This window comes from Bos mutus, chromosome X, assembly GCF_027580195.1.
Source record: "Bos mutus isolate GX-2022 chromosome X, NWIPB_WYAK_1.1, whole genome shotgun sequence".
NCBI lineage: Eukaryota > Metazoa > Chordata > Mammalia > Artiodactyla > Bovidae > Bos > Bos mutus.
In genome coordinates, this window is record NC_091646.1 from 104,938,679 (window position 1) to 104,952,209 (window position 13,531).

Genomic DNA, 13,531 nt, shown 5'->3' on the forward strand with positions numbered 1-13,531 from the left:
TTTTAAGATAACTACTATGTAACAGCTGGAGGAGGAAAGGGTACCCAGGTTTTGTAGGGCTTCAGGGTTACACAATTTTGGGAGTCCCCTTTTATGAAAATGAATCTCCAGTAACAAATACAAACTTTATTATAAAAATTATTTACAATGAGAAAGGGAATACAAAGTTACAAATTGAAGAAAGCACCCACATAGGCCAACATCAAAAAACCTAGGGCCTATAGAGAAATCCTTGTACGTGACAGTCTCCAAAGCATTATGAGCTTTACAACCTTCACAGTAAGTTGGTCTCAGAGTAGAAGAATCCCCTAAGCCAATATGGTGATTTGATACCAATCTTACTACCAAAGAATCTCAAAGCAGCTGCAGGTTTGAGAGAAAATAGAAGACATGCTGAATACCAACTGAATTATAATAAGTGAGAAGCAAATATTTAAGTAACACAAAAGAAACCAGAAGAAATTTCACTATTAAACTTCTGCCCGGTGCCCCAATTTTTTTTTTCCTTTAAAACCACGTAACATTTTCTGAAAACATCTATTTTCAAGGCCAGAGTACTGCTTTCTCTCTATGTGATAAATTAGTTTCATGTAGCAGAAATTGTCAATTCCAGCAATTGTGACTGCTGAACACCTAAGAGAGGAATAATATGGCCATGTTTCATCTTGGTGAAAAAGAGCATTATAATAAGATGAAGGTCACCTGCAAATGTCCAGTGAATGATCATGGGTGGTCCTCAAATTTTACTTGTTAAGGAAAAAGGATATAGACAAAAGAGAGTAGGATTGTTAGACAGTTTTGAGTCAAACCCAAATTTTCACACATATTAGGTAAGAATCCTGAGGTAAATTAATTTCTCAGTCTCAGCTGTGATAACAATATCTCCATTGTAAGCATATTTCCAAGCTTAAATGAGAGTCCCTTGGACTGTAAGGAAACCAAACCAGTCAATCCTACAGGAAATCAACCCTGAATATTCATTGGAAGGACTGATGCTGAAGCTAAAGCTCCAGTACTTTGGCCAGTTGATGCAAACAGCTGACTCATTGGAAAAGGCCCTGATGCTGGGAAAGACTGAGAGAAGGAGGAGAAGAGGGCAACAGAGGATGAGATGGTTGGATGGCATCACCGACTCAATGGACATGAGTTTGAGCAAACTCCAGAAGATAGTGAAGGACAGGGAAGCCTGGCATGCTGCAGTCCATGAGTTGGACATGACTTAATGACTGAACAACAACAAATGACATGCCTCTGCTGAGAGAACCAAGCACAGAGGAGATAGTCACTAGCTTCACCTCCATCTGCGCTTATAAGTAGTACTGACTGATGAACATGTGTAGTAAACTAACATATGCTGTTTATAACCCAGACATTTTTTCTGGTAACTCACAAATGGTGTTTATTGGAGGGTAACTGCTTTACAATGCTGTGTTAGAGCTGATTCTTTCTCTTCAAAATCTTCTTTCTGGTAGTGTCATCATCAGGTGATGTCTGCTATGACGCTCTCTATCAGGACTGAATGACAACGTCTTTTATTTTAAGAGCTTCCAGGAACTTACTCTGTTCTCCTCTTCTAGAAAAATAAAAGTGGCCATTTCTGTGCATTACAGGATTCTTTGTTTATCAGGCATAATATTTCTATAGGTAAAATTATCACAGTTCCTTTGTTCAAAGATATCCCATTAGCCAGCCAATTACGTGGGTGATCTGTTAGTCTCCTTTACAGCCCAAATGCTCCCTGCTTTCCAATTCATATGAACCTTTAAGAACACCATATGTTCAAATTGCTTCACTCTGTACTTAGTCCCTTTCCTCCCATCATCCCCATCTGTGTAACTGCATGCTTTAGGGAATGGATACTTGACTTTTTGTTGGTTTTAAATCCAAGTTACTGCCCGGTTTATTTACATGTGCTTTCTTTTTTTTTTTTTACATGTGCTTTCTTTAATCACTTTCTTTGGGTATTTAACTTGTTTCGTGTTTACTTGACTAAAAATCTTGGTTAAAGCAGTCTGTTCTGAGAAAATGTGGAAAGTTTCCAAGTTGCCCATCTTATTCCTACTTTGAACTTCTAAGGACAAGACCATTTAATTCTCAATATGGTTGATGAAACACATCCTGTCTTTATTCCTGCATATTGCAGAATAGTTCTGAATCTACATTTCCTACAATTATCTCATCTATTTTTTATTCATGCCACTTAGCCTAGGTGAAGAGAAGACCTCAAGTCTTTAATTAATTAAATGTCATTTACAATGACATCATTTCAAGTCAGATAACACCTATATGACTGTTGGTGGGGTGTTACCAAATGATGCCACCATTATTGTTATCATTTGAAAGGTTATAATAAAACTGGAGACTATCTGATTGACTTGATGTTTTCATTAATATCAGCACTGTTTCAGTATTTGCTTTAAGATTGATTCTGTAGCTTTAAATGGAAACAACCACATCATATTTCTGTACCCCTGCTGAACTGGATAGTACACAGTAAGGATAGAATTATTTATATGGTTATATTTCTTTGGATCAAAATTGTATTTTTCCTGAAGGTTTTCTGAAATCTGGCAGAACTCTTTGCCATTGTTCTGCAATAGAGGCAATTTAATAGAAGGCTTTGTCCCCTGTCCCTGCTTTATGAAGGGAATAAGTGATCTCATGAACGATATTGGATTATCCTTCTGCAGCATGTAATAATACTACACAGCTTTCGGGGCCAAGCTTCCATTTAGAGGCAAAGGTTTTGTTATGTACTTCAGGTACCATATTTCTAAGAGCAGAATATAGTGGACTTCAGAAAGGCATTCTAAAAATCCAACATGGACTTCAAACTAATTTATGGGTCCCCTTATCCATGGACAGATGTGAGTTTCATACAAGAAGTATTGTTTTACCCATGCTTCTGAAATTGGAGGTCCATAGACACAACACAGAGATCTGCCAAGTGACCACAAAGCCCAAAACTAAGTATAATGCCTCTACTGTGAATGTTGATGCTACATGAAATCTTGGCAGCAGGGGGGTGGGGGGGGAGAGAAAATCAAATTATTTAATTGTGAATAATTTATTTTTAAATTAACATCTATGACTGACACAGCAGTGTAAAGCAACTTTACTCCAAAAAATAAAATAAAAATGAAAAACCCTATGGATCTATTACTGAAGAGAATATAAAGTCTTTTACTAGACATGAGACTTCAAAACTATTCCCATCTGGTGGTGGGTTCCTATGTGTAATGTTATGTTGTTGCAGATGGAACATGGCCATTGTCTGCTGTCCCTAGTGTCACCTTGACAGAAATGCTTACTAAAGTATATAACCTTACCTAATGTGTGGATTGAGAAGGCAATGGCACCCCACTCCAGTACTCTTGCCTGGAAAATCCCATGGACAGAGGGGCCTGGTAGGCTGCAGTCCATGGGGTCGCTAAGAGTCGGACACGACTGTTGTGTTGGAGAAGACTCTTGAGAGTCTCTTGGACTGCAAGGAGATCCAACCAGTCCATTCTAAAGGAGATCAGTCCTGGGTGTTCATTGGAAGGACGGATGTTAAAGCTGAAACTCCAATATTTTGGCCACCTGATGCGAAGAGTTGACTCATTGGAAAAGACTCTGATGCTGGAAGGGATTGGGGGTAGGAGGAGAAGGGGACGACAGAGGATGAGATGGCTGGATGGCATCACTGACTCGATGGACATGAGTTTGAGTAAACTCCGGGAGTTGATGATGGACAGGGAGGCCTGGTGTGCTGCGATTCACGGGGTTGCAAAGAGTCGGACACGACTGAGCGACTGAACTGAACTGAACAGACATTATGCTGGAAAAGGCAATGGCACCCTACTCCAGTACTCTTGCCTGGAAAACCCAATGGACGGAGGAGCCTGGTAGGCTGCAGTCCATGGGGTCGCAGAGAGTCGGACATGACTGAGCAACTTCACTTTCACTTTTCCCTTTCACGCATTGGAGAAGGAAATGGCAACCCACTCCAGTGTTCTTGCCTGGAGAACCCCAGGGACGGGGGAGCCTGGTGGGCTGCCGTCTATGGGGTCGCACAGAGTTGGACACGACTGAAGCGTCTTAGCAGCAGCAGCAACAGACATTATGCTGACTTCCATATCAAATTTCCACCATGGATGTTTGCCATTGAAGGCCAGTGATTGTGACACAGACATATTAAGGGAAAATAACATTTATTCAGGCATATTTGGGGCTTCCCTGGTGGCTGAGATGGTAAAGAATCTGCCTGCAATGTGGGAGACCTGAGTTCCATCCCTGGGTTGGGAAAAGCCCCTGGAGGAGTGAATGGCAACCGACTCCAGTATTCTTGCCTGGAGAATCCCATGGAGAGAGGAGCCTGACAGGCTACAGTCCATGGGGTCACAAACAGTCGGACACGACTGACAGACGAAGCACACACAGCCCAGGTTCCCTCTATGGGCTTCCCAGGTGGCACAGTTGTCCAGATGCTAAAAACCATGAGCAAATGCAAGAAATTAACTCCTTGATGATCATGAGCACATAGCCCTCACCAGGCCTTTAAAAATGCTTTTCTGAAACTTTGGGGAGTTGGAAGTTGGGGGTTGGGGTGGGCATAAGCCACTTGTCTCCTTGTATGGCTTTGCCATAAGCATTTCTCTGCTCCAAAGTCCAATGTTTTGGTATTATTTGGCCTCCTTTTGCTTCGGGCACACCAACTTGTGTCAGCTAGCAATTACAAAACAATTCACATTCATTACAACCTCAGTCAATGGAAATTAATGATAATTTGACTATGCTGTACTGAACTCAGCCAGTCTTTTACAGTACTTACCCAGAGAGTAAAATTACCATGCAAGATTTCAGAATGACTAACTCATGTAGGGAAGAAATGCCATTGACATTTCACTGTCATAATGTCAAATAAGAAGCACATGCTAATTACACGATTAATTTGGTTCAATTATTATTTAGCAGTAACTTCAAATGTTTCATCTCATGTGTGTAAGCTACAGATGTTAGACTGCATTCCTAGAGGTGGTTATTTGTATTAAACTTTTCTCTAATTCACAGCTCCATCTTCTAATTTGTCTAAAATACAGAAATCACATATATCAAAATACTTGATATCTAAATCCAGACACAAGAGATTTGTACTCATCTGTATCCAGTATTACTATTTTTATAGGCTCTTAGACTGACCATGAAATTGTAGCTTCCCATTGTCTGGGTGACCCTTACGTATAATTCTGACTAATAAGAGAAAACTAGACAGAAACAAGCAAAAAGGAATGTATTTGATAGGTGCTTTTGTCATCAGTCCACTCACACTATTTTCATTCTCTCTCCTCTTTCTCTTCTTTCCCTCCATCCACTTTAAAAGGAAAATAACTTTAAAGATACACACTGCTAAAAAATAATGAATAACTGAATAAAATGATCAACAATTAAGGCACTTATGGAAAAAAATAAGCTTTATCTTCTCTGGATTAGCAGGTCAAAATATAATTGCAAGATTTCTATAGGGGGAGCTGCTGCACTACTAAACATTGAAGACCCAGCCTCTGGTTAGATAACTGTGATTTAAAGCCTACTTTACATAAACAGAAAAGAAACACTAAGGACTTATTAACATGTAATTGCAGAACACTTTTTTTTTTCTTTCTTCATAATGTCACAGATGTCAACTGAATGTGTATAAGGAAGTTGATACTACAGTCTGTTGGTAAAACACAGTATTTTTTTGTTTTGTATTTGGAAGAACATAGACCAGGTGACAAGGCAATGTATTAAATATGGGCTGTATAATATACAAAAAGGTAACTTTACAAAAGAATAAAATAATACAACTTCAGAAAAGTGGGGACAAAGAAGTGACCCCTTCAGCCCCTAATTCTTTTGCACTAATAGCAAGGGGAAATGTCATAATATAATACAAATTTTAATATGATTATGTCAGAACTTAATGACTGATACTTGGAAATATGGTTCTGTAACAAAGGACCGAATCAACATGGATGATAGACAGGAAATAATTAAGATGAGATTTGTGAACTCTTTTTTCACATGTCAAGAAAGCACCAAGCTATAACTCGCTAAATTTAATTAAATTCTAATGGAAACCTCAGTGTCTTTATATTTCTGACTCTTAGCTAAGGGTTATGAATACTAATTATTTTCAGTTATTGTTTTCAAGAGTATCTAACAATTTAGGTTAAAGTATAAATCAGCTATTGGTAAAGAAATATTTAAAATATTAGATGACTATAATGTTATTGATGAGCAGAAATAATGTGATGATTTGAGGTGAAGTTCCTAAGGTTATAGAAAATATTAGTCAATAAAGACATTAAAATCCAGCAAAGTTGTGTTTTAGCAATAGAATTATAGCTTTTGTAAAATTAAGCATGTAAATGAAAAATATGGTATCTTAATGGTGAAATTTATGGAAATTGCTTTGTTATTTGCTTTCCCAATTTACCCAAAGAATTATAAATTTCTTCCTAGATTTCTTATTTGAATTCAGGAAAAGTATTTAATTTTATGACTATGTTTTTAGATAATAGAGCTAGTTATATTACAAAAGTTTAAATATTTATAATGCTTTATACCTGGTTGATTTATACAGAAGTTGAACAGACCATTTACAATATTTCTCTGAAGCTTTATTTTCCCTTTTATAGTCACTAAATTCAATGCCTGAATCAAGCTCATAAATTACATAAATTATTAGTTAGTACAGTTACTATAGTTCTTTCCACATGCTCAGATCTTAATCATAACGTTTATAAGGTATAAGCTGACAAAGTGAAGCAGTTATGAGTTTTTTATTTGTAACCTCAACCAGTTTTTAGTAATTAATTATTCTGAAATGTACTAATAGAGAACAATAAATTTGCACGTTTTTAGCAATGGTGCAGCATAATTCTTAACAATCTGAAATGATGTATACACAAAGTTTGTGACAAAAAGACTGTCATAGAAATGAAAAAAAATTTTATATTTTTCACAGGCTCAGAGTTTTACTGATATCAAAAAAATCTGACTGATATTATTTCTCTGAAACTGGGATGTATGAAAAGAACTAGTGAAAGTTTGTAGGATAAAATGATTATTTTCATCTACAAGGCTATTTTATACTTTCTTTCATCTTAGGAATTTCAAAGTCTTTAGCATGTGAACTGACTGACTGAATAAATCATGTATGTATTCAATGTGATTTGAAACAAAAGAAGAAAGTGAAATCTGGGGATAATCAATTAGTTAATTTGAAAAGTAATATTGTTAATTAATTTAACAAACATTCACTGAGCTATATCCCTGGCACTGTAACAATCCTTTGAAATGAATCACCCAATGAGATACGTGCTTGTCCTCCAGGGGATAAGTCCTAATACATATGAAAGCTAAATATCTGGATAGGGAGAAAAGACAGAGATAAATGTCATGGAATTGTATTTAAATAGATAGGTAACTCTGAAATCCTGGCAGAGAGACAAGGAAAAGGAAAGAAAGGACTTCAGAGGGAACTTCTCAAAGGTAGTGTAGACTGAGATATGGTATGTAAGCACAAATATAAATTAATTTCCCATTATTCCACTGAGACACACATGCACATGCATAATTCACATGCAACTATTTCAGCCAATTTAAATATAAAACCTGAGGGTGATATAGAGGGAAAAGGTCAAATATCTCTTTATAATCTCTGATTAATTCAGCTACATATATTTAAATCTCATAATATAAATATTAAGTTGGCCAAAATGTTTGTTCGGCCAGTGAACTTTTTGGCCAACTCAATAGGATTTTCAAATATTTCTTTATTCTACTCACATTTAATGAAATACTTTTCTTAAGATGCTTCAAAGCCCACTCCAACATCAATGTCCTCCCATTACCTTGGTCCCTTTTCTGCATCCCCTAACACAGTGTTCTAGAATGCATACTACTTCAATCTAAGTTATTTGAGAGACAGTGCCTTTTTGTTTGTGTATTTGGTATTCTTAATGGAAATGTTAAGTCATGAGTGTCTGTTTGCCTATCATAGATAATTAAAAAATTAACTATCCTTTTGATGTAATTTGTGATTGCCACAAAATTACTCCTTCTGATAATTCTTGGGTAATCTTGAAATGGCTTGTTTTCAGTGGTATCTGACAATTAAAATAGTGATGTATGAGACAACTGCTTTCTATTTTTTTTCTGGGGGTGGGGAGCACTGCTAAATTACTATTTCTGAGATTTAAGTACTTCGGACACGACTGAGCAACTGAACTGACTGACTGAACTGAAAAGTACTCACGGTGTTAAAGTCTAGGGTAATATTAATTTCAGCTTTCTGGAAATTTTATTTGCTAGTATGCAGTGTGAATTTATAGGGGGAAATGCAATAAGTGACATTTCTCTTTTAAAAAGTATATAACTTTTTTTTTTATTTTATTTTATTTTTAAACTTTACATAATTGTATTAGTTTTGCCAAACATCAAAATGAATCCGCCACAGGTATACATGTGCTCCCCCTCCTGAACCCTCCTCCCTCCTCCTTCCCCATACCATCCCTCTGGGTTGTCCCAGTGCACTAGCCCCAAGCATCCAGTATCATGCATTGAACCTGGACTGGCATCTCGTTTCATACATGATATTTTACATGTTTCAAAAGTATATAACTTTTTAAAAATTTTATTTTATTTTCATGGAGCATTTTATGAGAGTGAGGCTCTGTAGCACATGTTACAAAAAAGAAAGCTATACTTTATTACTTGTGATACAAATTAGGGACTCCAAAGATTGTAAAGTATAAAGTGTGTGGTGACAGGACATAAAACTGGAAAGGTCCTGGGGGCTCTTGCTATGAATGTGAAATGCTGTGGAGCTGGTTATTTAGGTACAAGAGGCAGTGGGGTGGGGCTGGGAAGAGGTAGATGGTAACTCTAGAAACCACTGCATGTGGTCATATTCAAACAAATATTTAGGAGTTATACAGGATTGGGTTGGACAATCCACTAGAAACATGTGTCTAAATCTATCAGGTTTGAATCCACTGTCAACATTCTACCCTGAAACGATTTGTGCATTTTCGCACTTGTCAGCAGAATGCCTTACTTTTTAAATAGTCACACAATGCAATTGCCATTCTGTAATTGCAGATGAAGCCATTAGCTACACAGTGGCGTTCTGTGTTATTTTTGTTGTTGTTAAATCTATATACATTCTAATATAGATGGCTGGCTTTTAAAAAAACTGCATTTCCTTGAATTTTGGAAGGACTAACATGAACTTCAAAGGAGTTCTCCCAGCTACATTTGCTTAAAAAGATGAAGTCAATGTTCTGTCCATGAATGCAGAGTTGCAGTATGGAATAGTGCTTGAATGGGAAGAAAGAGGAATTAGGAGACTGGCTTTTCATCTGCTCAAGTTCTGAGAATGTATAAACTATTAGCAGGACCTTATCCTTTCCCTTTTATTCATGTTTTTTTCTCACATACTCTTAATTTCTTCTCCTATTCATTTTTCAAATCCAAAGGAGCGGTGAGTTGGAAATAAGGCATCACATCTAACTACTCCAGAACTCAAAGGGATTTCTTCATTAGATTACTACCTGACAGTCTGCAATTTTGTGCCATTACAGGTACACCTTGGAGATATTGTGAGTTTGGTTCAAGACCATCACAAAAAAGCCAATATCACTATAAAAGAAATTACACAATTTTTTGGTTTCCCAGTACATATAAAACAATGTTCACACTATACTGCAGTCTATAAGTGTGCAATGGTATGTCTAAAACCACATGTATATACTTTATTAAAAATGTTTCACTCCTAAAAAATGCTAACCACCATCTGAGCCTTCATCAAGTCATAATCTTTATGCTGGTGGAGAGTTTGAAACATTGTGTGAATTACCAAAATATGACACAGAAACATGAAGTAAGAAAACAATGCCAGAAAAAGGGTGCTGATACACTTGCTCAGTGCAGGGCTGCCACAGAGTTTTAATCTGTAAAAAACAAAAAAAGCACAAAAAGAGCAATAAAGAGAACTGCAATAAAATGATGTGTGCCTATAATTCCATTCTTGGTTATAGAATCACTCTCAAAATTGCCCTTTTAAAGGTCAAGTTGACAAAACCTAATGGATACTTCTATGACCTCAATATTAAAGTAGTATAAAGTTGATCACATCTATTGGCTTTTGTGACAATGCCCCATAGTGCTTTTTCTTGAACCCATCTGTCCACTCCATCTCAATTTCTTTGGTTTGTTCCATCTTCTATGAACAATCCTCAAAATCTTTCTAAGTCCTAGTAGTTAGATTTACAGTGTCAGGGAAAAAGTTTTCCTCTACTCTTCTAGGTTCTTTTGACTGGCCTAAGAATTAAATTGACATGAGATAGATTAACAGGAGAAAAATCACACAAAAGTTTACTAATATGTATCATAGGAGGGAGCTTCCCAGGTGGATCAATGATAAAGAATCCACCTGCCAATGCAGGAGATGCAAGAGATGTGGGTTCAATCCCTGGGTCGGGAAGATCCTCTAGAGAAGGAAATGGCGACCCACTTCAGTATTCTTGCCTGGGAAATCCCATGGACAGAGGAGCCTGGCGGGCTAGAGTCCACAGGGTTGCAGAGAGTTGGACATGACTGAAGTGACTGAGCACACATGCACATACATGGGAGAGACCAAGGTAAACTGAGTAACTTACCAAGATGGCGGAAGCCTTCACCTTATCGTCTTCAGCTAAAGACAAAAGAGGATATGAGTGGCAAAGCAGGTAGTGGTTTGGGACCTGAAAGGGGAAGAAGGCAATTTGACTGAGGACCAAAAGGCAAATGTTTGCTGGGCCCATCAGAGACAATGGGACACAGAGAGGAATTTTAACAGACAGATTTTTCAAAGAAATTATACTTTAAAATTTGACTGTAGCGGTCTTAGTTGTGACATGCGAACTCTCAGTTGCACCAAGTGAGATACAGTTCCCAGCTCAGGGGTCAAAGCCCCCTGCATTGGGAAGATGGAGTCTTAGCCACTGGACTACCAGGAAAGTCCCTAACAGACTTTTCCAGGTACTTTTCTGTCTACACGCCTGCTGACACTGTATTACATTATATTACATTGCATATACCTACTATACCATAGCTATCTATGCCAATAACTCCCTTCCTGGAACAGGTCCTCTATCTACATTCTTTAAACTGTTAGAGCAAAGGTCAAAGATCCTTTCTGAGTCTTTGTTTTCAGCTTGAGCCTTGATTGTTTTCAGCTTGAAATAATTCCCAAGCCAGCAACACATTTCAGGGTGGCAAATGTTTTCTTTTACAACCCCAAAATAAATACCCTGGAAGCATAGCCATCTAAAGCAATTGAAGAGGGATAAAATGGACGTTAACTGAGTTTCAGAAAAATAACATTTGAAAAGGCTGCCTCCCCTATTAAGCCCTAAATGGACATATCATTTTCAGCAATTACAAAAGTAGCCAGAATACTAAAACTGCTCTTCAAATATAAAGTATAAGATCTAGAAAATGTACCACTTTTATGTCATTTATATTTCATTTTTAAATTAAACCTCAATCAGTCTTCCTTTCCTAATATCCATCCATTTCCCCCTCTCTATATTACAGTTCTCATTTAAAATATAATCTCTTTTTTGTAATGGATAGATTTTCTATGAGTAAAATAACTTCAATTGAAGACTCAAGGAGGGAAGGTTGAAGTTAAATGCTTCAAATAATTCCATATTAAGTATCTAAAAACAGGAAATCGAGGGTGCTAACATGGCAGAGCAGAGGAAATAAAAATCAAAGAATTTTTTCTAAAAAAATTACTGACTCCCTGATGATTTCTGCAGTAAGTTGTAACTATTCCTGGGACTCTACACTATCAAAAAAAATCAACTTAAAAATGAGCCATTTTATCTTTTGCATCATCATAGGAGAATCATTCCTAAAAAGTTAACCAAATAACTGCCTTAAATTATCTTCTTCAACAATGGATATGTACACATTGCTATATTTAAAATGGATAACCAACAAGGACCTACTGTATAGCACATGGAACTCAGCTCAATGCTATGAGGCAGCCTGGATAGGAGGGGAGTTTGGGGGAGGATGGATACATGTATATGTATGGCTGAGTCCCTTTACTGTTCACCTGAAACAATTGCAAGATTATTAATCAGCTACATGCTGATACAAAATAAAAAGTTTAGGAAAAAAATTACCAAAAAAAAAATTGAACACAAATGGTGATCCAGATGATAAAGAATCTGCCTACAATGTGGGAAACCCAAGTTCAATCTCTGGGTCAGGAAGATCACCTGGACAGGGGAATGGCTACGCACTCCAATATTCTTGGCTATAGAACTCTATGGACAGAGGTGCCAGGCCGGCTGCAGTCCAAGGGATTGCAAACAGACACGATTGAGAAATTGACATACACACACAAGAGTGGCAGAAGGCCCGTCCTTTCTCTTTACTGATCAGGCACTCATATGCACATATATTTCTCACTTCTCACTGGCTTACTTTCTGTACTGCTTACATTGCTAAAAGCACTTGGGCTTTTTTCTATATAATGTCTGATTTCATGCTGAGAGAGCCCCTATTGGTATCTAGTGAAACAAAGAATGGAATGTATATGGTATCATGATCCCTTAAAATCATAATCTCTTAGAGGCTTATTTCTCCTGGAAAGCACACAGGAGGATCATTTACTTGTCTTCTTTTTTGTTTTTGGAAAAAAAAAAAAAAAACTCCCCAAATTGAGCCATCTTTTGATAGACTTTGGATAGACTAGGTACATTTGGGAATGCAGTGCTATGCTATGCTAAGTCACTTCAGTCGTGTCCAACTCTGTGCGACCCCATAGACTGCAGCCCACCAGGCTCCCCCGTCCCTGGGGTTCTCCAGGCAAGAACACTGGAGTGGGTTGCCATTTCCTTCTCCAACGCCTGAAAGTGAAAAGTGAAAGTGAAGTCGCTCAGTCATGTCCGACTCTTAGCGACCCCATGGACTGCAGCCCACCAGGCTCCTCCATCCATGGGATTTTCCAAGCAAGAGTACTGGAGTGGGGTGCCATTGCCTTCTCCGGGGAATGCAATAGTACCTTTTAAAATCATATTTTTGACCTATTGGTCACACATGACTTGTTGATTTTTAATCATGTATCTAGTCATTTATATTCTCTTATTTAATTAAAAAAAATATGTGCTGTGATTTTTGAGGTGTTGTATGAGGGTCTTGTGCTACAATTGATAAATGGTATTCTTTCATTTCTAAACTACAAATTCTTACTTCATTTTACCTGTGTTATCACACTTAGTGAAAGTGTTAGTTGCTCAGACATGTGCAACTCTGCGACCACATGGTGTGTAGTGCACCAGGCTCCTCTGTCTGTGAGATTCTCCAGGCAAGAATACTGGAATGGGTCGCCATTCCCTTCTCCAGGGGCTTGAACACAGGTCTCCTGCACTGCAGGCAAATTCTTTACCATCTGAGCCAACAGGGAAGCCCCACCCTACCTAGGCCCCACTTAAAGTTTTAGGTT